Source organism: Mustela lutreola, chromosome 7 (assembly GCF_030435805.1).
Source record: "Mustela lutreola isolate mMusLut2 chromosome 7, mMusLut2.pri, whole genome shotgun sequence".
In the NCBI taxonomy this organism is placed as follows: domain Eukaryota; kingdom Metazoa; phylum Chordata; class Mammalia; order Carnivora; family Mustelidae; genus Mustela; species Mustela lutreola.
Window position 1 is genome coordinate 46,732,085 of NC_081296.1, and position 23,917 is coordinate 46,756,001.

The window sequence follows — 23,917 nt, forward strand, 5'->3', positions numbered from 1 at the left end:
AATAAACTGAGCCGAGCATTATGCCAGGCACTGCACGAGGTACTAAGGAAAGAGTAGTGAACAAGACAGAACTACTTCTTCCCTGGGGCCCGTAGGCTTGTGAGACCATAAGACCAAAACTGAAGATAAGGCCCAGGGGACCTGAACATATCCCCTATTCTGTTAGCTCGTCTTACTCATTCTTAGGACAGACACTATAATTTCAAATTAAAATTAGTTACTAATGTCTCACACCCAATCAACAGCAACTGAATGCTATGCTCTTGGTCCCATAGTCATTTTGGACAAATTCTGAGAGGACTACAGGAAACAGCTACTGAACATCATCTTTTTCCACTCTAGTAACAGCATCTACCCACCCCGCCCTGCAATTGGTGACAAAGTGGCAGAAACTGCTACGGGCCCAAAGCAGAATCAGATGGTAGCAATAAAACAGCCACCAACTTCACCCAAATACTCGCCAAAGCTTGTGAAGTCTCGGTAAGATGATTACACCAAAATCATTTGGCAGGGCTCACCCCCTTCTCATCACATGGCTGGGTCTTTGGGTTCGGCTGGCAGAATCAAAAACAGTAGAAGATCTGAGAAAAACTTGCCAACTCTCTAACATGAGGATGATAACTATTTACTTATCCGATTGGCATAAATGTCTCCTCCATTTTGTTCCATTCATCCGGATGCGTCATTTAGGGGTACACGTTCAGAAACCTAGAAGCAAACTAGGAAGCAAACCAAGGAAACTTATTTGCAAAGACACCTCCACCAATCCCTCCTCGCTGTGAATATTGCTAAGGAAGTTTTAAATAAACATGTTAACAGTCTTTAGACCTCTTATAAGCAAAATGTAACACAATCATAGACTGTATCAAAGAAAATATTCACACCACTGAGGGGTCCAACTGTGAAAGGGAAAAACAAGGGCGTTCGTGCGGACCCAAGCCGACCCCAATTAATCTTTACTCATTCCCTGCGCTGTTCATGGCTTCATACTTTCACTATCAAACAAAGTACAAATTTGATGTTAAAATTTTAAAAAGAAGGAAAGAACAAGGCTTGGCACGACTTGGTGGGTATATGTGCTATTCTCGGCATGTAGTAAAAGGTGGACCCTCATCAAAGAGTTTGTTAAAATCACTTGAAACCACTTTCAGACTCTTTGCTGGCAAGCACAGGCTGCTGCAGGAGGAGACGTGATCCGCCAAATACCATCAGAATACAAGATTTGAGGGATTTTTGAAAGAAGCAGGCGATGATTCAGTGGCCACATCAGGAGTGCATGTTTTTTGCATCAACAGATCTGTGCAGAATATGAATAATAAAAACCCCGCTCGGTCGGGCATCAAGGCTGCTTCTCACTGTGGTCCCGTGCACGTGCCACATGATGATCACGGCTGGAAAAGTAGAAGAGGCCTGACCGGGTTCTCTTCCAGATCTCTCCGAAGTTCGGCACCTGTTTCTCCCAGCTCCTCGGAGGCTAGGACACACTTGCCCTTAAAGGGGATTACACTCCGTGCCCCAGACAACAGCCACCGCTAAGTGGCCTGAGTATTTATTTACCAATAAATTTTGGCAGGCAGGATGGGGAGACAAAAAAGCCCATAAATGGACTGCCCTGGCGGATGGTGCAAAGGCATCATTATGGCTTGAGAGTGTGCTAGCCCTGGTTTGTACGAAGGATGTTACAAGCGTCCTCAAGAATATATGCAGTGCCATTTGCACATGCACTTCTGATGCCTTTCTCTTGTGATTACCTCCTGGCTGTGTGATGTGGAGATCGCTCTGATGATGCCAAAGGACCATGCCCTTGGTGACTCCTATTTGCTACTCTTCTGTCCAAACACACCCAGCAAAAACCCAGAGCAAAAGAAAATCTTGAAGCTTTCTCATGGAGGAAAAAACCATTTCAATGTTTACTTATGTCCTTTAAAATCTAGATCTCAGAATGCCGTGACAAATGTTTTTTATTTCTAAAATATGTGTTTCTAATAGGACTTGAGTTTTGGACACATGTTGGACCATCTGGAAAATTCTCTGGTACCTCCAGCAATTCGTACATCACACCCATAAGAACCCTTCGTTTTAGCCTCAGAGCAAAGCAATGCTTACATAATACTGCCTTGCAATTATTAAGTTATTTAGAATTTATTTGATATGGTCCTTGTAACAACTCTAGGAGGTGATTTATTACCATGAATACTATGAACAAACCAAAGATACTTCTCTAAAATTACAAAAGCCAGGACTCAAACCAGGCTCTCCACTATAAATTACCACTGAATAGTTTTTAAGTATAACCAAATCCAATTACCACAGATACGAAAATAACGCACATAAAGGCAAGCAATTAGGATGAAACCAACTTTGTTTGGCAAAGGAGTTGTGTTACCCATATCTACAAATGGTGAGCCTGATTACAATTTTTCTAACCATGAACATCGATCAGATACAACCTTTCTAATGTAAAGCACATGGCTTTATTCTGTTCCACTTTTTCACATTTGGCAGAAATTAGAGCCTTAGCCTGTAGTACCAGAGTTAAAAGAACATTCAAACTTCCATAGCCTAAAATATCTTGCTCATAAAGTTCTTAAAGGACAAGGTAAAAACCTAAGCCAGAAACATCTTCACTTAAGTAAGAAGGCAAATAAGTCACTTACACACACTCCCTACGTTTCCCCCTTCATGATGTGGCTTACGTGGTTAAATTAAGCCAGTTTTTTCCCTCCCACTCAACTGAGAAATGTCACCCCAACAGTGTAAATTAATGAAGCTAAATCCTTCTGAAGCAAGTAAAGCTTTGTGGTATTTGCAGATTCAGCTACTAGGTGTAACTGAAGCGGGTTCACAGCAACAATTGCACTGTGGGGCAAAGAAAACGCAATTAAGTTTGAAAAAGAAATTGATAGGTGGCTTAGGAATTTGGTAGCCTCTTTCATTTCTAGCCAAATTTCTATTTTCATGAACAGGGCCGTTTTTGCCCCTTTAACGAATAGTAGCCACTTAAACTAGGTCAGTGTTTAAACTTCCCTTTTGCTTCAAAGAGGAGTTGAAATGTCTGACTCGGCACACAGTGCATTCCCGACTCCCAGACCCAAGCTCCCGACTCCCAGACAGGAGCCAAGCAAACTTTTTGTTTTTCAACCTGCTGGTCAGAGAGGATTAGGCTATGAATCCACAAAGGCACCCCCTGGGCTGAATTAGGTAGTGGGAAGTTGTCCACAGAGCGGTTTCCTCCGTGGTTTCTGCACACCTCCCACTAAGCCTGCTCCACGAGAGGCTGGGCCAACTCTGCTCCTCCCATCATACCCCACTCCCAACCAGGACCAACTCCCAACCAGGACGGTGGCCTTGGGCTCTCAGGGGGGTTGGGGCTGGTGACCACCGGGAAGACAGTAAGGGAGTCTCAACCCCCTCTAAACCTCTAACCATGACAACATGCAAAAAAAACAAAAACTCACGTCTAGTTATTTCAGCAGCAAAATATAATGGGAAAATAGGAAGATGAGAAGAGTAATTTAACGAGTTTACAGAATCTTTACCCTTTTGTAGAGGAAACTCTAGATTCACTAGCCATCAGAACCCAAGGGTTGAACATTTGTCTTTAACTTTGGCTTTGATCTTCATGCTAGAAAGCAGGATTGGCTAATGACTTTTTATATTCCCAGTGGTACAGAATGACTGAGGAAAGACAGGGAAATGCAGAGACAGGTACCAGGGATAGGACATTATTAATTAACTGTTAAGAATGGGACATTATTCGCTTGGGGAATGAATAGGTATTTAGCCTGGGGACTTAGAATAGATAGCACATTCACCAATTACCAGAATCCCCAAGGCTTTCTAGGTGTTACTCATGGTATAGATGTGTACCTAAATTAAAGGTTTCCTCTGCTTTCATGTAAAACTTCCTTTAAAGCCATGACAAGAATCCTGGGATAGATAGACCAAGTTTTGTCCAGCAATGGCATTATTTTCTGGAAGTCTTTTAAATGTAGCTAAAACACATGGAGTTAGTACTTCCTAATACATTTGACTATTACTTTATAGTGTGCAAAACATTTTTATATTATTAGTCCTCAGAATTATTTGATTTCTAGAATCGTTCTTTTTTCCTGAGATTCTTCTTTTTTTTTTAAAGATTTATTTATTTGAGAAACAGAGAGAAAGAGGAGCAGCAAGAAAGGGAGAGAGAATATCAAGCAGACTCCCCAGTGAACACAGAAACTGATGCGGGACTCGATCCCAGGACCCCAAGATGATGACCTGAGCTACAGTCGGATGCTTAACCAACTGAGCCACCCTGATGTCCCTTTCCTACTGAAATTCTAAACCAAAGTCTGACTCCCACTTCTGAATCCCTCATTCTGCTAAGTACAGTTAAAACATTTTTCTCTTCTTTTCACTTTAAATTGTGTGCTTCCTTGACCTTTAGGAAGAGGAGATGTAGGACAGAACATCTGGCCACTATCGGGGTTCTACTCAGAAGCTCTGTGAAGGGTATGTCCGGCTACCGCTCATTTGGTCCACTTTTGCCCCTTCTGCAAGTCATGGGACATACAGCCAACCATGAATATTTCAAACAATGACCTGATGGTCCAAGCTGCTTTTGTAATGAAGAAACAAACTAGGCAGAATATTCTAGGACATTTGAGGAGAAGCGGTTCATTTTTTTTTTTTTTTAAGATTTTATTTATTTATTTGACAGAGATCACAGGTAGGCAGAGAGGCAGGCAGAGAGAGAGGAAGGGAAGCAGGCTCCCTGCTGAGCAGAGAGCACTATGTGGGGCTCCATCCCAGGACCCTGAGATCATGACTGGAGCCAAAGGCAGAAGCTTAACCCACTGAGCCACACAAGCACTCCTGGTTTTCTCTTTTTTAGTCAAGAAAAGAAGACATACACTCATTTTAAAAATGGAATGAACCAAGGGCATGTGGGTGGTTCATTCGGTTTAGTGTCCGACTCTTGATCTCAGCTCAGGTCTTAATCTCAGGATTGTGAGGGCTTGACACAGGGCGCGGAGCCTACTTAAAACCTAATTAATTAATTAATTAATTAACAGATAAAGATGGAATGAACCAGAATACTTCATATTCAGATAAATGAGATTCTTATCTTAATTCTGGGGTTAGTATTGGTATCCATTATACTATTAGAATAAAATATGAGAAAAAAACGATTAATATTTTCAGGAGACAATGTTATAGAAAAGATCCCATTTATTTATTTACTTTTAAAAGAGCCCATTTAAACTAAGAACAGAAGTTATAAAATGACAGTAATAAACTTAATAACAAATGTGAAAGAGTTACATAAGAAAAGCCCAAAGATTCACTGAAGTTCCTACAAGAAGAGCTGATGAAGACACAGACCCCATGTTTGCAGATAAAAAGACTCAGTCCTAGAAATGCTCGCCTTCTCAAAGTGCTCCAGAGAGGCCATGCAACTCCAATTTCAAGTCTAAAGAGATTCTGAAACTTTGACACGATGATCCTAAATTGTATCTAGAAGAGTGAATGAAGGTGAACTACCAAGAACTCATTTAAGAAGGAATACAATTAGAGAGGTCCTGCCTAAACAAATATAAAAACATATTCTAAAACTAGAGGAATTGCACAGTATGGTACTGGGGGAAAGGCTCAAGAATAGAGAAAAGGATCCGTGGGAAAGAAGAGACCAGAAACGGAATACAGACGGGCATCTAATAGAGGATAAAGGCAGCACTTCAGAGAGGATCTTTAATAGATCACTTTCAGAACCATTATATGAATACCCATTTGGAAAAAGTTCTAGGGGGTGTGGTCTCTCGCCCCAGAAAAGGAAATTTTAGATGATATGAGGAGCTAAACTTTAGAACTACAGAAAGGTTCTAGAGAAAACATGTATAGGACTATATCATTTGGGGGTGAGAAAAACAATCTAGGAAAGACTCCTGCTCCCCCCACAAAAGACCCAGTGCACTAGGGTCACTAGGATACAACCCCCACACTGTTTTCTGTTCCACAGGCCTATAGAGCAGTGGTTCTCAAGCTCTTAGAGGAGTCACCCAGGACGCCTGTGAAAAACAGATGCCTGAACCTCCCCCAACCCCACTGAAAATCGCCTCCCCAGGTGGGCTGAGCCCCTGCCATGTTTTGGAAGCTTCTGCTCTAGGGCACAAGACCACAGTGGGGGAGGGGGCAGAAGGCTGCCAGAGCCTTGCACTGCTGAAGACCCCCAGTGCTGCTCACCGGGAGGTTCGTTCACCTTTTATAATGTCCCCTGGGAGCGCATGTCCCTTTTACAGAAGAAATACATGCATTAAACAAATACACTCCCCATCCCTTTCCCCCCATTTCATCAACAAAATACAAACAACCCCCTCGAATCTCCTAGTTCAGTGGCTCACTGCAGCACGGCAAATATATTGCCTCACTGATTTGCATTTGATGTTGCACCAACCTGTAGCACAGGCAACAATTCTTAAATATCTACTCCTAACCCCGAACCTGGGCTGTTTTTAGGAATCACCCAAGAAATTTTGAAAGGTCATACAGTTGAGTCCCACCCCAGGAACTCTGATTTTCACTAGGATGGAGTCCAGAGACTGACATTTTTAAAAAGATCTACGGGGCCTTCTAAACGAGATGGAGGGGCGCCTGTGTGGCTCAGTCATTAAGGGACTGCCTTTGGCTCAGGTCACGATCCCAGGATTCTGGAATTGAGCCCCACGTTGGGCTCCCTGCTCAGTGGGAGCCTGCTTTCCCCTCTCCCCCTCTCTCTCCCCCTCCCCCTGCATGGGTTCCCTCTCTGTCTCTCTGCCAAATAAATAAATAAAATCTTTTATAAACAAATAAATAAATAATAAACGAGATGGAGTCCATTGGCTCGTGTCCAAAACATGCCCTGCCCTCAGAGGTCCACATCTTAATGAGACATGGAATCCCGAGTGTTGTGCCACCAGGCAGACCAGGATGCGGGAGGTAAGGACATTTTAAACAGATGCCATGGACATAGGGAAGAGAAAGAGATCTGAGAAGGCTTATTGGAGGGGTTGGGATCTTGTTGAGCCTAGATAAGACGTGGGGCATGGAAGGGGAGCACCCAGGCAGAGGAGGGAGAAAAAAGGATCATTAGAAACCTTATTTTGGGGGCGCCTGGGTGGCTCAGTGGGTTAAGCCGCTGCCTTTGGCTCAGGTCATGATCTCAGGGTCCTGGGATCGAGTCCTGCATCGGGCTCTCTGCTCGGCGGGGAGCCTGCTTCCCTCTCTCTCTCTCTCTCTGCCTGCCTATCCATCTACTTGTGATTTCTCTCTGTCAAATAAATAAATAAAATCTTAAAAAAAAAAAAAAAAAAAGAAACGAAACCTTATTTTGGTTAGTAATTAATTATTTTATTTTCCTCCCATAAGTTCTCTGGAGAACATCTCAGTATGGATCTTTATGTATATGTATGCCTCTTATATAATTTTGTAACAAGATTTTGTCATGTTTAGGAAAAGGATATGATCGTGGGTTTAGCATGCTTCTAGACAAGGGTGTCCTTCCTCCAGCCCAAGAAGAAGGCAGAGAAGGGTGTCCTTACCCGCTTCCGGTCATGTGCTTCAAAATATCTACCATATACAAAACGCTGAACTGGACTCGCTCTTTTTAGAAGATTCAAATGCCGTAAGTCTTCTTTAAACGACCCAGCCAGTGATGGAGGAGGGTGATGAGCAATTTTGCCAAGAATGTTTCAAATAGGCAAGCCACCCTGCGCAAGTTCAATGAATTCATTACTAATTCATTTCGTTCTGTGATTTCTCTTCTCTGCCATTCATCCCTCCCCAAACTAGGAAGATGTGAACACTTGAAGCTGAGTAGGTCAAGCGGAAATGTGCCTATTTTCTTGTGACATTTATAACCTTACACGATTGATTCCAATTTTGATGTCTTTCCTTAACAGGTCACACAAGGTTGTTGGAAAAATCTTTACGTAATAACTGTATTAGAAAGCGTTGCCTCCCGCTTTGGGGGGTAGGCAGGAGAGCCAGAAAGGAGGGGCGATAGTACAGAGCTTCAGCTGTGATCGGGTTATGATACTTCACATGTCACCGTGATTGCATTCAAAGCATTTTATAATGTTCTTATTAATACTCAATGCAGCACCACTAGAAAAGGGAACACAGACTATTCTTACTTCCTTTAAGAAAAAAAGAAAGAAAAGAAAAAGAAAAAAAGAAATTGAAGTACAGAGTTAAATAATTTGCTCTGCTTGGTTCCAGGAAACCTAAAGGTGGAGAAAAAAACTCTCCTCGTCACCAGGCAGGCTCCTGCCTCCCACTCAGAATGGAACAGATCCACTCCCGCTGCTTCTGGTGGTTCCTGACTCACCTTCACACAAGGAGGATACACTGAGTCACAATGGCATTGACTTTTATTCATCATGTTTGTACTTGTATTGGTGGAGAAAGGGGAGTTCCATGGACATTGCAGAATGAAAAGGAGGGACATAAAACGCAGAAGGACAAAGCTTATAGCATCCATCATTTCTACAAAGAGTAGATGACACAAAGAAAAACCAGATGATGCAGGACATGCCCTGGGGACTGCACGCATTCCTGAGGGGAGAGGTGCCTCACCCACAAGCAAGCATCACACCCAACCCAGGTGCTATGAAGGAGCTGCCAGTGACCTGGGAACCAGGAGGGCAGGTAGAAAAATGTGAAAAGGCCAGAGGGAAAGATGGCAAATTCTGAAGAGGATAAAGAAATGTAAATCTTTTCTGACTTCGAGGGACTTACAGTCCATCTACACAGTATGACGCACATACAGACAGCCTGCAAGACTGCATATAATTAAGTACCAAATAAATAACTCCATGGCAAGGGCTGATTTGAAGAAGGAATGAACTCAGTGAGCTAAATCAAAAGTTTCCAGGAAATGAGCCTTTATGCGGGCCTCAGAGGATTCTGATAAATGGCAAGAAAGGGAAGGGAGGCCAGTCATGAAGAATGGCCTGACCAAAAAGTGAATTCTAGCCCGACTATAAAGCATGGACATGAGAATCAGTTCATTCATTCATTTGTTCAATTAATCAATCAATATTTATTAAGAACCTGTTGTATGCTGGGGCGCCTGGGTGGCTCAGCCGGTTAAGTGTCTGCTTTCAGCTCAGGTCATGATCTCAGGGTCCTGGGATCGAGCCCCATGCCAGCCTCCCTGGTCAGTGGGGAGTCTGCTTCTCCCTCTCCCCCTGCAGCTCCCCCTGCTATGCTCTCTCCCTCTCTGTCAAATAAATAAATAAAATCTTAGAGAGAGAGAACCTATTGTGCGCAGGCACTATGTTAGGATCTAACAGCAGGGACAAGGCATTCAGCTGCCCCACAGGAGTTTACACATCCCAGAAGGACTGCAGGAAAATAAGAGTTGGACAGGGGCAGCCTGGAAGAGATTTGAGACAGTACCACATTTTGGCCTTTAGCCTGTTTTCTGTAAGAGCTGAGAGTTTTTGAGTAAGAGTGACAGGTGCAAAGCTCTTATTACCAGGAAAATGACTGTGGTAATGCTGTTTCTATGAACTACAGGGGGAAGACAGTGAAGATCACTTAGGAAACTCTTGGGACGGTCCCAGCCTAAGAGATCACAGATTCAAACCAGGGTGACAGCTGGGAAAAGGAGGACACGCTCACAGGGCTTGGAAACCAGCAGGAGTCCAGAAGAGAAGATAATGACCAACAAGGTCCCAGACGGCTCCAATCTAGATGTCTAGAGAAATACTGAAAGGCAAACCAGTGAGGAAGAGAAGGTAAAGGGGATATTTTCTCTGGCCCCGGGATTAAAATGTTCTGGAGGCTGGGCTTTTTTTCAACCACCGTCTCCATTTTTGTACTATTGATATCCCCACTCTGGATCTCTCTCTTTTTCTCCAGCCTGACAAAATCTGTTCTTAGGCGGCTTTAGATGGTCTGATAGAGAAGTTCACAGTGAGGTGCTAGTAACCAACCAACAATTTATCAAGACCAATGCAGTAGCTCAGAGGGACCAGTAACGGTCAAGCTTGCCATTGACCGTAACCACGGAGGAACCACTCTGGGCATTCCAAGCATGGTGGAGACAGCCACTGACTCTGTGCATCTAACTCCAGAATGGTCTCAGACAACTTTCTATCTGTCCCACTTCTGAACACTGCTCTATCATTTTTGCTTCAGTAAGACAATTAGAAAGGATTGACTGACTGGTTGCATCCCTGTCCTTGGAAGATGGTATCCTGGAGGACAACCACCAGACTTCCTCTGGGGACATGTTTCGTTACATGTTACCTTGCTTGGGCCATAGAGTTCCTGTGCTCTAGGGCTTTCAGTCACCTGGGAGCTTGTTAAAAGGCAGATTCAGAATCAGTAGATCTGGGGTGAGGCCTGGAGTTCTGTCGTTCTCATAACATCCCAGCTGGTGCCTACACTGCTGGCCCAAGGACCCACAGCTAAGAATGTGCATGTGTATGGGAACAAGACAGCTCCCCTCCCCAGCAGACTTTGGATTCCTGCCTTAAATCCCTCCTCTGCCACTTTTCAGATGGGTGACCCTGAGCAGGTTTTTGTTTCCCTGTCTGTAGGAAGACAACTAACACCTACCTCAAAGGAGGTATAGACTCAGGTGGGTCCTCAGGAATCGTTCATTGCGATAACGGATTTCTCTTCTCTTCTGGATGCTGCAAAAAACTGTGAAAATTACAGGCACATACTCCCACAAGGAAAGGGAAGGTCTCCAGAGGCACTAACTGAGAATGCAATGCACAAGATACCTTCAGAAACGAAAAAAGCCATTGAAAACTTTTATCATCATGAAACCCTGCATAATTACAAACACATCCAAAAATAGCATGATCCTATGTTTGTCTCAGTGATTTATAACAGCAAGATCTCCTACATGATTTCCCAGTTCTAAAATTTCCATTCTCCAGTTTGTAGGAAAGAAAGCATTTTTTTTTTTTTTTTTTAGATTTTATTTATTTACTTAAGAGAGAGGGAGACAGTGGGTGGGGGGAGGAGGTGCAGTAGGGCAGAGGGAGAAGGAGGAGGTGCAGTAGGGCAGAGCGACTCTCTGCTGAACACAGAACCCAGTGTGGGACTCACAACCCTGAGATCAAGACCTGAGCTGAAGGCAGACATTTAAGTAAATGGGCCACGCAGGCGCCCTGGAGAAAAAAGCATTTGAAGAAGCCAGGATACCTGGTTCAACCAACCTCAGTGTGTTCAAGCTTCTTCAACCTTCCCTTGCAAGAATCCTCCCTTCCCCAAAGTCAGAGTCCACCCTGCACTGAGAATTATTGTCCTAGTACGTTATGAAGTTTTTGATCCAAAATGTGTCACTTACATGAAACTAAAAAAATGCATTTACCATCATGAACCAGAATAGTCTCATATTTGGAATTCTTTGTCATAGGTGAAGAAATAAACCTTGACATTTCTACATTTTGAAAAAGCAAACCCCCAGCTCCGTAAATGCAGTTTTTGTCAGGCTAAATATCAACATTCCTTTGCATGTATTAATCCTTTAACCCCCAAAACTCAAGTATGTGAGCCAAGTGAACATAACTGCATAAATATCGGGCTCCAAAATAATCTGCCTCTTGTTTTACAGAGAGACTGCCTAGGATTTCTTTTTTAAATCCCTCCCTTTTACTTTCTCTATCCCATACCCAGAAAAACTCCTACTCAGAGAAAGCCACACCTATCACTAAGAGCTAACCAACCTTTCAAAAAAAACACTGGGAGTAAACGGTAAGAGCTATTCAAAACCAAAGGAAATGCCAAGGCACTTAAAAAAAAAAAAAAAAGTTTTACTCTCGATGCAAATGAAGCAACCGGAATCGGTGGGGAGCAGAATAAACAAAACAATTAAGCCATTAGCACATCTCCTTGGAGACAAACCGGCCTTTGGAGGTGGGCAAAACCAGATCCCACTCTGGCAGGTGAACGGTTAGCCCACTAAGGGGGAAAAAAAAAAGGCAGTAAATGCTCCTCTTTGAACCTGAACAGACAGAAACTTGGTCAGCTAATAATTTTATATTCTGATGGTCCACATCGCCGAACAAGGAAAATCTTCTTATCCTCTCTGGTACTGATTTCTTCCATCACCAAACGCAGCCTAACCAGCACACTGTGACAGCGAGGAGCTGGAAAGGGAGGTCACAGGTCACACCTGATTTGGAAAGGTTCCCTTTGGCGCTGGGAACTTCTCCTCAAAGGGCTTTGGTGGGTTCTGCTTCCATGTCTGCTTGGGAAGAGCAGCACTATCCCTTAAAGGGATGAGTTGGGACTGGCTTTGGGACTGCATTTGGGACGGGCTGTGTGGCCTCCGGCAATCCGGTAACTCTTTGGGTCCCAAGTGAAGGAGGGTTGTAGTGAAGAGAGTGAGAGTCAGATCCAGAAGCCATTCCAGCCCACCAGCTTCCCTCGGCCGCCTCTGCCTTCCAGGAGCTGAGCTGAAGTTGCTGATATCCTGTTCTATTAAAAGAAAACTCAAAAGGAAGCTCAAAACTTAAAAGGTTTTATCCGTGGGGGCTATTTTTATCTTTGAATAACATTTTCAGTTTACAATTAGTTAGCTGTCTACTCTAATCCACCGGCTCTCATCAATCACTGACCCACTGGAGGCCTCAATGCCATGGCCAAGTTGCACGGGAAGGCTTTCAGCTCTCCCTGCATTGCCGGTCTAGTGGGGAACAGCAGTGTGGTTGCGTTCAGCAAAGCTGCTGATTGTACCAAGTGCTAGGCATCTCTCCAGGTGATGGAAACACAAAAATGAGTGTGACTCGGTGTCCCTTTAAGGAGTTTATACAGCCTAGTCATGATGTAGGAAGAAGCAAAGGCAAAAGAAAAACTAACTTCCTTACTACCTACAGCCCATTCACAAGTCCTTAAAACAGGCAGAGTGACATTCCTCCAGAACTCAGCTGCCTAGATGTTAACGCTTTGCTAAGGGCAAAAGGCAAGCTTGGCCTGACCCCCTAGATCCTGTAAGTCTACTTTAACATGTAAGAATTCCTTTGGAAACTTCCTTTATCTCTACCTCCCAAGATACACCTTGGCAGACACTCCCCAAGCATATGGCCCACCGATATACATTCGGAGGGTCTTGTGACTAAAGGTTTTATTAGACAGTAATGAAAGACCTTTTCCTAACAATAGCTAGCCCCTCAAGGTCCTGGAAGCCTCGTCCTTAGAGACTTACGCTATCCCTAAGCCCCTCCCAACTTGCAAGTATATAATGGGCCTCTACTCACCACCCAGGTGCGGTGCTTTCTGCCCAAGGGTCCTGTCCCTGTTGTTTTAATAAAACCACCTTTTTTTGAGACCAGAGGTTTCTCAAGAATTCTTTCTTGGTGGCTGGCTTCAAACCCTAACATCTTTCCTACATCAGCAGGACAGGGCAATAAGCAAATATTTAATGAATTACTATCACTCAAACACCTCCTGTTGGTAGGAGGGCCCCAACTGACCTTGCCTGTCTCAACTCCATTACTCCTGGTCTATAAGAATCTCAAAATGTCATTTAGAATGTTCTAACTGGCGATGATACGTATCTTTCCAGACCCCACCCGTTCCTCGGACTTCTCCCCTTTCCTCCTGCCTCACCTTGGAGGCCATTTTTTTAATACTCTGGAGAGCTTAGAACACCTCACACCACCCAACCTGGAGCGGAGTGTGGAAAACATACTCCAAAAAGCTCAAAAAGTCCAAGTCTGCCCATTGTGTTAGTTGATGAGTTCCAGCAGAAAGATTTCGCGAGGACAGTTTGAACTTACCAGTATTTGGATTACCTGTGAATTTTAAACATCTGAATTCAACCAGTCCTACAAAACCACGAAGCAACTAAAAAGCATACTGTCTGCTCCAAAATCCCATTTCGATTCTTGTAGTCCCTTTGTCCCTCTGTATCTCTGCCTGTTCCTGAAACCTCCACATTTAGGAAGATCCCCGGCAAGATACAATAGATTCATTCCATTTTCTGGGAGAACTATCTTTTTTCACAGATTCCAAAACAGCTGGGGGGGCGGGGAGGGGGCAAGCGGGTGGTGATTGCCCTGGTTTTATAGCTGGCTGGTGAGTGAAGACAGGTACGATGGGCAGACGGATTTTCCTGCCTCCAGTCAATGAGTGGCTCGGCTTTCCGGTGCCCTTTTAAGTATCTTTATCCTCCCTCCTCTCTGTCCTCACCATTCCATCTCTCCAGAGGCAAGACACCGACATCAGACAACTTCATCGTTCCCAGTAAAATCAAAGGCCCCGGTGACATTTGAATCACAGGGTGCTTTCACTGCCTCACCCCTCCCTGTTTCACTCCATCAGCTGAGTAACCAAGAGCAGCAGTTTATAGGCGTGGATTTAACGAGCACTACACTGGGTTGGCAGTTCCGCCCTCTCTCTACTCAAAATAAAGACCAAGAGGGCAGTTTTAAAGACTATACTCACACAGAGAAGGAAATGCAAGCATTTTTCCCCAATAGGCTTAAAAATAGCACTGGGGGTGCCCAGGTGGCTCACTTGGTTAGGCGGCTGACTTCAGCTCAGGTCATGATCTCCAGGTTCTGGGATCCAGACCCACGCGGGCTCCCTGCTCAGCAGCAACCCTGCTTCTCCCTCTCCTTTTTGCCCCTCCACCTGCTTGTGTTCTCTTTCAAATAAATAAATAAATAATTTTTTAAAAGAACACAAGTAGTGAGAAAGTCATATGGCATTGAGGCTTATCTCAAACTTTCTAAAAAACAAAAAGAAAAACAAGAATAGCACTGTATACCTAGTAGAACAAATCACAAAAGGAGGTAGGATACAAAGATGAGTAAGGGCTCTACCTGAAAGGAAAATGACCAGATGAGAAGATAAATGGCACATAAACAATCGTGACATCTTTGCAGATAGACTGTCATGGGATTTTGAAGATAACTTCCCACTCTGAGACTCAAGAAGGCGAAATTGGGACTGGCCTCAAAGGAGAGACCATTGGGATGGGGAATTAACTGTGGCTAACCATCAGCCAAACTGAGAACATCCAAGCCTGTAAGGGACACAGCAATTAGCTGGACCTGGCCAGGCGATCCAGGTAAGAGATGAAACAAAAAGGTAAACTGAAGCAACACTGCAGAGGTCGAATCCATCAGACTCGGCAACTGGCAGACTCCTGCATTCGGTACCTCTTATATTTAGAGACATGAAATACACCTATGCCACCTGACACTGACAAATAAACTGAAGGCTGATTCATCACCCCAAACAAAGACGACAGTGCCTATTGTCTCTGTAGACCAGACAACATTTCACATGCTGGCACTCCACAGTCACCGGAGAGAGGTGCTAAGCAGGCTTCCACCAAGGACAAGAAAAGGGGGCTGCGACCAAGGTGGGAGGAGAAAGCTGCCCTTCGTGCGGCGGCCTTAATTATGTGTCTCGCTTCTGGACAAGTGCAAACTATGTTTCCTGCCTTCTCCAAACTTTCTGCAACTAGAAAGGCAAGAGCCTCGTGAGGAAAGGACAGGACAGTAGATAGAGGATGTGGCTGGGGCTTGGACAAGGGGACAGAAAGAGCTAGAAGGAAGACACTATCCAAGCTCCAATTTTCTTTCTCCTACACCCCAAGCCCTAGTCCTAGAGGACAAAAACAGAGTACAGTAATCTTCTCCACCATCCAGTCATTGGAACCCAGCAATTTCTTTCTCGTTATGTGCCCTCAATGAACAAATATTAATTTTATAATTAATAAGAATAAATCCTTACCAGGAAAATAAGAAACTGTCAATAATTTACATAAAGTCAAAACCTTATGCCCTTGATTTATATTTGAAGTCATACTGGAGGTACAGACTTTTCTTTGTGATCACTGGAGAATTTAAAAACATAATAAATGTAAGACCAATGCTGTGAGTCTGTTTTTATGTTTTATTTTTATTCTTTAATTTTTTAAAGATTCTATTTATTTGTCTCAGAGAGAGAGAGAGAGAGAGAGAGAGAGCAAGCACAGGCAGGGCAAGTGGCAGGCAGGGAGAAGCAGGTTCCCCAATGAGCAAGGAACCTGACGTGGGGCTCGATCCCAGAACCCTAGGATAATGATCTCAGCCTAAGGCAGAGCTTAACCAACTGAGCCACCCAAGCATCCTTTTATACTTTATTCTTATTCTGAAAAATCAGGTTAGTTGCCAACAAATAATACCTACCATTACTTCATAGTAACTTACATTGGTTTAGTGTCTATGGGAATCTCAGAAAAAAATTTAACCTACCACCTTCCTTTTCTCTAGTGCTTTATTATGTTTGATTTTCAAACTTTTCCAATAAAAGCAGGTTTAGGACCAAGACCCCTTGATTGTGCCTCAAGAGAAACAGACTTGTAACTCTAGGGCCACCTCTTCTATTAATTTACCAAGTGACCTTGGTCACGCCATTTAAATTCTTTGGACCTTAGAGGGTCATCTGGGGAGGCCATAGACCACTTTGGGGATTTATGAATCTTTTTCCCAGGAAAAAATGCACATATGAACATGGACACAAACTTAAGCAATTTCATGGAACCTCCACCCAAGAAGTCTCCAGGATATTTCTTATCCTGACAGTCTACTTTCAAATGCTTCTGATCATTGAAAGAAACAAGTATTATTCTTAGAGTCATCACCATGATGCAGGCATGTGGAAGAAGGAATGAAGAGACCAGCAACCATGAACTGGTTCTACCAATCCTACCTAATCATATAGTACCTGAGTAGACCTAGGATTGTAGGGTAGGGAGCCACCCTGTCCTGCAACCCAAGACAACGTCTGCTGAGATATCATTGCTCCATACTCCTGCAGACAAAATGGGGACAAGTATCAAGACTGCCCAGTGACTGGAGACATCTACATTATTCTGTGAAACAAAGACCCTCCTCTTAAAAGTCAAAGGGAATTACCAAAGAGTAATTAGTGCCAAGAGCTGAGTTTTGCTTATTTAAAAGCCAACCTGATCAGAGATAAGATAAAATGATACCTAAGATTTGCTCCAACATAAACCAAGGGAAGATGAGAATACAGAAAACAGGATTGAAACAATTATATGCTAACAAATAGGCAACCTAGGAGAAATGAATAAATTCCGAGAAACATACAACTTAACCAACACCAAATCATGAAGAAATAGAAAATCTAAACTATTAACAAGGAGACTCAATTGGTAATCAAGAACAGTTCAATAAAGAAAAGTCCAAGACCAGATGGCTTCCCCGGTAAATTCTACCAAATATTTAAAGAAGCATTAATGTCCCCCTCAAACTCAAAATGAAGGACTAAGGAATACTTTCAAACTCATTTTACAAGACCAGCATTACCTTGATACCAAAACCAGACAAGAGCACCACAAGAAAATTACAGGTCAATACCCCTGATGAACATAGATGCAAAAATCTTCAACAAAATCCGAGCAAACCAAATTCAACAATAAAACAAAATGACCATATGCCAAGATCAAGTGGGATTCATTGCATAGATTCAGAGATGGCTCGACATCCATAAGTCAATCAATGTGATACACCCCATTAACAAAATGAAGAAAACAAGATCAGCCACGAGTTGTCAAGTTTGTTGAAGTTGGGGGGTGAGTTTTCTCCCCACTTGTGTAGTTTAAAATTTTCCATTTAGAAAAAGAGAGAGAAAGTCAAAGTGAAAGCCCATGGGTTAATGGATTTTTGAGAACCATGTCCAAAGCCAAATTAAACCTCAATTCACATCTTGTTGAGGAGCCCAGAGATAGCACAGTCTGTGGCTAACAGAATATGGAACTGACATGGGGTTATTTGGGGCACCATCTTACAGGCCAAGATAGGGCTTTCAACCAAGACAAAAAAGGATTTTTGTGTGTGAAGCAAGTCTTTGTCCACATGGCAGCTCAGTGCTGGCTGAAACGGCAGAATTAAGCCGTGAGCGGTATTGTCCCCACCTGTTCCAAACAGAATTGTTCCACCCTTCTGTCCAATGGGCCGTCCAGCCCAGTCTGGTTTGGCATGGTTCACTGCACTCTCGGTTTGGACTTACTTGTAAAATTTTTGTTATGTTCACAAAGCTCCCTTTAACCGATAGAAAATTATTTTTCTTCTGGTTGTTAGCTTCTGCTTTTACTTGTTTTCTCCAACAAAAATAGCAATTTGAAGATCATATTGAGTCTCCATAATGCAAAGGAACTGTAGTTCCAATTCCTCGTGCTTTGGGAACTTAGCAGGAGATCAGGAGCCATGGGGGCCTTGGCCGTACACAGAGGTTCAGAGGGCCGGCCAGGGAAAGACTGAAGCTGTCGCGGAGTCTATTCCTGCCTCAGTGTATTCACCCAGCTAAGGTGAGCTGAATGAAAAGGCTGAGAGGGTGGGAAACTGCCGCTGAGCCGTCAGGGAGCCCTGTCCCATGCTGACTCTGGGCTTGGCCATGCGGCTGGCTTTGGTCAACGGGACAACAGCAAGCATGATGCAAGCTGAGGTTTAAAGAAAGTGTGTGCTAGGGGCACCTGGGTGGCTCAGTTGGTTCGGCATCTGCCTTTGGCTCAGGTCACAGATCCCGGGACCTTGGCCTTAAGCCCTGCATCGGGCTCCCTGCTCAGCAGGAAGCTTGCTTCTCCCTCTGCCCCTCCCCCTTGCTTGTGCGCGCAAGCGCGCGCTCTCTCTCTGCGTTAAATAAATAAAATCTTAAAACAAAACAAAACATGTGTGCTGCGGCTTGCTTTCTCTTTCACTGTTCTTGGGAACCCTGTACCCACTGTTGTGTAAACAAGCCAGGACTGGCCAGTTGTGACAAGAGATACATGACCAAGTCATCTTCACTGCCCCCACTTAAATTGTTCCAGCTATCTGATGGGGAGTGAGGACGTCCTAGATCATCCAGCCTTAGCCAAGCCATCAGTTGACCACAGGGATCTGAGGAGCCAGTCCAGACCACAACTGCCCAACCCATGCACAAATCATGAAAAATATAATAAATGTTTATTACTTAAACTACCAAGTTTGGGGTGGTTTATTATACCAAAAGCCAGCAGACACAATAGAGCAAGAAAAGGTGACTAATGTACTGAACATCCTGGGATACAACCCCTAATGACCCTTTACGTAACATTCAATGGGACTTAATAATGATCTGATTGTATGTCAACTGTCATTAAAATAATCTGACGTAGATCCACAGTTGACTACACTCCCTAATATTCACCTCAACACAATGTTTGCTACAACTCTTGGAATGGAACCATATGGGCTTCGGGGGTTTACCAACCTCCTAAAACTATATGAAGATTTACAATGTTTATGTGTCTTTTGTTAATTGGAAAAAGATGTTAAAAGTATGGAGCATAACATAAACATCTATGCACACACTGCCTAGAATTAAAGATACTATTTCATTGAATTTGTTAATACATAAAGCAAATAAAATATAATCAATAGTATTAAAGTTAGTCAACTGACCCCAGACTTCTCCCTTCTCTACATCTCTCTCTCTCTCTCTCTCTCTTTTTTAAGTAATCTGTACACCAAAGCTAAGCCTTGAGTTCACAGCTCTGGGATCAAGAGTCAGACTCTCTACCAATTGAGCCAGCCAGGAAGGCACTCTCCTTCCCTCTTTAGCAGCTTAAATTTGGTATCTTTCCAGTCTATTGATTTGTATTTTAGAAGAATATATACATCCCTAAACAATATATATAATTTTGTGGTTTTTAATTTTTCTTTTTTAAAAAAAGATTTATTGACTTATTTATTTACTCAACAGAGATCAAAAGTAGGCAGAGGGGCAGGCAGAGAGAGTGGTGGGGAGGGGAAAGAAGGCTCTCCCACTGAGCAGAGAGGCCGATGCAGGGCTCAATCCCAGGACCCTGAGATCATGACCTGAGCTGAAGGCAGAGGCTCAACCCACTGAGCCATGCCACTGAGCCTAATTTTTCTTAAATGGTTTTTATTATATGTATCTTTCTACAACTTGCCTCTTCACCAAACACTACTTTTGTGAGATCTATCCATACTGATACCCTATCCATACTGATACCACACTTACTTAGGCATTCCTCTACTAGTAGGCATTTAGATTGGTCCTGTTTATTTTTGGTTTTACTATTACAAACACTGTTGAAACAGGTCAATAGCTTTCAACATATTTTCAGAAGACCTCAGGACACCCCCAAATATTAGGAATCTCTGACAATCTGATGGGGGAAAGTTGAATTGCTATCACTTCGTAGACCTGTTTTTGCATTTGAGCATTCCCAAGTCTTGGAGGAAGCCATCTTTATTTAAGGCTCTAAAGTAGCTTAATAGATACTTCTACATTTCAGTCCAAATTTCCTATAACAAAGGTCTGCATCTACTTGGGACACTAAAAGCAACCCTATTTTCTTGTTGTTGCTGAAAAGCTCTATATTAGAAAATGATACTGCCCAAACCATTCTATTGCCAAGAAATATTATGCTAAGTTGCTGTCAGCATCAAATGCTGGTCAAACCAATTAAATCACTAAGAGACTTACAATATGATATCCTAATTTTTTATTTGTTTTCTGTCATGTACAAGGACTAACAGGTTAGATTTCTTGGGGTTATCTCTTTCCCCTTGTTTTCTACCTCTTTAGTTTACTGGAGGTCAGAGAGCTTTTTGGCATGACTTTTACTTTTCCACTTACTCTCTGTGTGATATCATCCAGAATGCAAACTTTGTGATATGCAAAAATCCCAAAACAAGGAAATTAAAGCCCAGACCCTGATTACTCATAATGGGCAATGTTCTTGGGTCTAAATTATCCCACTCTGGCACTACTGGGTAAAATTAACTAAGATAGATTATTTTTTAATCAACCTTGCCTTCCCTCCCAAGTACGTGAAATAATGAAGCGCGATACAGATGCCTGGATTCAGAAATTTCAAATTAGAAATATGTCATAAAATTAACAGATCGGGTTCATTACACACAAGGCGATGTGTAATTCATCTGTGATTTCCCAGTGATTGCCATCATGTTTGATAAGGATTCTGCATATTAAACACGTACGCTATCACCTCTTCTCCAACTACTGTTGCCTTTTCCACTTTGGGGTTCAAAGCTCTCCAACTAGTTGCGTTCTCTGATAAAATCACTCATACTTGTTAAGTTGGAGCCAGAGGCCTCAGTACCCACGGGTGTCACATATTTGAGTACCAACACCATAATCTACAGAGAACACCAACGGCACCCACCTTTGAGCCAGGGCTTAGGAGTTTGGAGTGTCGCCCATATCTGCCTGTCCTGCTTCCGACTCTGTACCAGAGAGGGGGCTACATGTCTCAGAAGCGACAGGAAGCTGAGCAGTTCACTGCTGACCCGTGTGGTCCCAGGGGGTACAGAGAGGGCCTCCCCAGGACATAACTCTGGCGACAAAGTTTCTATACAGTTATGACAGGCTGGATAATCAGGCTACATGGAAATTATTCTACTACCACCTAAATATGATAAATATGCTTACCAAGGAAAAGGAATTCTAAAATAGGTGGGAAAATACCAAGCCCCACTTGTACATTTGCCCCATAATTACAACTACAGAAAAATGATGTGCATGGATAGGCTGTAAGGAAACCCAAAGACATGAAAATAATTAACTGTTAGGGTAGCAATATCATGGGTGAGTTCTTCTAAATTCATTCCTTAGGCTCTTTTAAAGTTGATATAATAATGAATCAAAAATAAATGACCTTCCATCTCCAAGCAGCTTTTTTGAAGGAAAGAAAAAAATGGTCATGTCTAGACTCTAAGGAAATAGACCCTAATCCACCCCTACAGTTTGGTGAGGAAAGCTTTTTTAGATTGGGATCAGAAAACCTGGATCTTGGCACCAGCTCAGCCAAATCCTCTCTCTAAGGCTTCAAAAGTCATTTAACCACTCTAAGCCTCCCTGTGAAATCCTACCTAAGGATTTCACACAAGAAATCTTTTTTTAAGATTTTATTTTTTCCAGTCATCTCTACGCCCAACATGGGGCTCATACTCACAACCTCAAGATCAAAGGTCTCATGCTCCACCTACTGAGCCAACCAGATGCCCCTAGGGTAGAATTCTTAAACACTCTCCTTGGCCTTCTACAATGTGGTACATTTTACTTTTTACATGTAGCATATCATCATAAAGTCCCATGAATGAACTTTGACCAAACACATCAGAACTCAGAACATGGGAGAGAATCATGTGCCCTCCTTCCAAGTAGTTCTTCTGTTTATGCCTGGAAAGAGCCACCTCCTCTCTGTCCTCCAAAGCCTATTCTATATGATATTTCACATCTTCGGTAAGGCCCATATTTTTCTCCTTTGAGGCTGAATGTAACTTCCAGAAACAGCTGAGGGCCTTGGTATGAAGATGGGTGATACGGCTGAACACTAATATTTTAGGTCAGAAAGGGAGTAAGAAAAAAAGAGTTTCTTAAACAGCCATTCATTAATGCTTTGTAGGAGTGCCTGGGTGGCTCAGTGGGTTAAGCCTCTGCTTTCAGCTCAGGTCATGACCTCAGGGTCCTGGGATCGAGCCCTGTATCGGGCTCTCCGCTCAGTGGGGAGCCTGCTTCCCTTCCTCTCTCTCTGCCTGCCTCTCTGCCTACTCGTGATCTCTGTCTGTGTCAAATAAGTAAATAAATAAGATCTTGAAAAGAAAGAAAGAAATGCTTTATACATTAATGATACTGTTCCGTGGTGGCAACTAAAAAGGGAAGGCTGACTTCACTGGGTGGTATAGTCCCAGTTTCCATAAAGCCAATAATTCTATTTTGGGGAGCACTCTTAACTAGTTCTGCTTCTCTCAAGTGTGGCTGTCATAAAGACAGGTAAAATTAAAAAAAAAAAAAAAGAAAGAAAGAAAGAAAACACAACAACTTTGCTAGGGTGCCCCAAAACCTTTTGTTTCTGCCAAAATAAATTGTGAGGTTGAAATTCAAAACACAATTTATTTACCATTATTACAGAATGTGCTTGTAAGGCCAAGATGTTTATTTTTAATACCTTTAGCATTTAACCTTTAACCCCTTATTGCTCTGTAAATATTACATCCCAGCAAGGTAAAACATAATAATAATAAAAATATTAAAAACTCATCATTTTAATCACATACTGATGAAAACATAATCGCTGCTTCTTTGTAAAAAAAAAAATAGCAGATGACTCATACTTGAAAAAATCATGTCTGTACAAAATTTCTACATATTCCATAATGAAGCTCATAAAACTCTGCATTTGTGTATAGGTTCAAAATATTTTTGCTTTTTGAAGCTGATGAAGAAAGCTTTCACAAGTTCTTTCCAAGTAATGAGACCCAATCCTTTCTCATTAGGAAATGCAAAGTACTGCATGTTCTCTCTTTTATTTAGTCTCACATAAGCTCATGACATTAACACTGAGTACAGGAGCAAAAAGTTGTATTCCAAGTCATATTTACCAAAATGCTCATTATCTAGCCCGAAGGAGAACCCCTGAGACAGACCTCAAATTCACGACATTCAGCTGTAGAAAGGAGTAATAACAGAGGTCCAGCATACTGGAAAGGGCAAGGAGGCATTTTCACCCAAAGCGGGGGGTGATGGGTTAAGAAAGAGAAATTCAATTTACAGCCTCACCACTCACACAACTTACATACTTACACTGGTGTTTAGATAGCTCTGAATCTGGATGCAGATTTTCCCTGTTGATAGCTTGGAGGTTCCATGTGCTGAAAATACCAGGCAACTCCCTCTCTTAAGGGAAACCCAGTGGGAAGGTGTGGATGTATTAATAAAACACCATTACTGGTAGAGAGCCAAAGTTTAGACGGTCTTGCTGGTGGGTGAATGGAAGGAAGCATGTGGTTCTCAGGGATACCATTCTGAGATTTACAATTGAGTGGCTGCTAACAGCTGACTTGCAGGTGTTCGGCCTCTCAGCAATGGCCAGAACACTTGAAAAATCAGCAAGTCCAGC

General features: G+C 42.9%; 1 protein-coding gene across 2 annotated transcripts in view; it reads right to left on the bottom strand.

Moving 5' to 3' along the window:
• MYO1E (myosin IE) overlaps positions 1-23,917 on the bottom strand; it is a 194,979-nt gene that overhangs the window by 166,159 nt on the left and 4,903 nt on the right. Inside the window, exon 2 of one of the 2 annotated variants that reach the window (XM_059180653.1) lies at positions 10,591-10,667. The exons of the other annotated variant lie outside the window; for it this stretch is intronic. The gene's annotated coding sequence lies outside the window, so the exon portion shown is untranslated. The remainder of the gene's footprint in view (positions 1-10,590; positions 10,668-23,917) is intronic. 2 annotated transcript variants of the gene reach the window in all.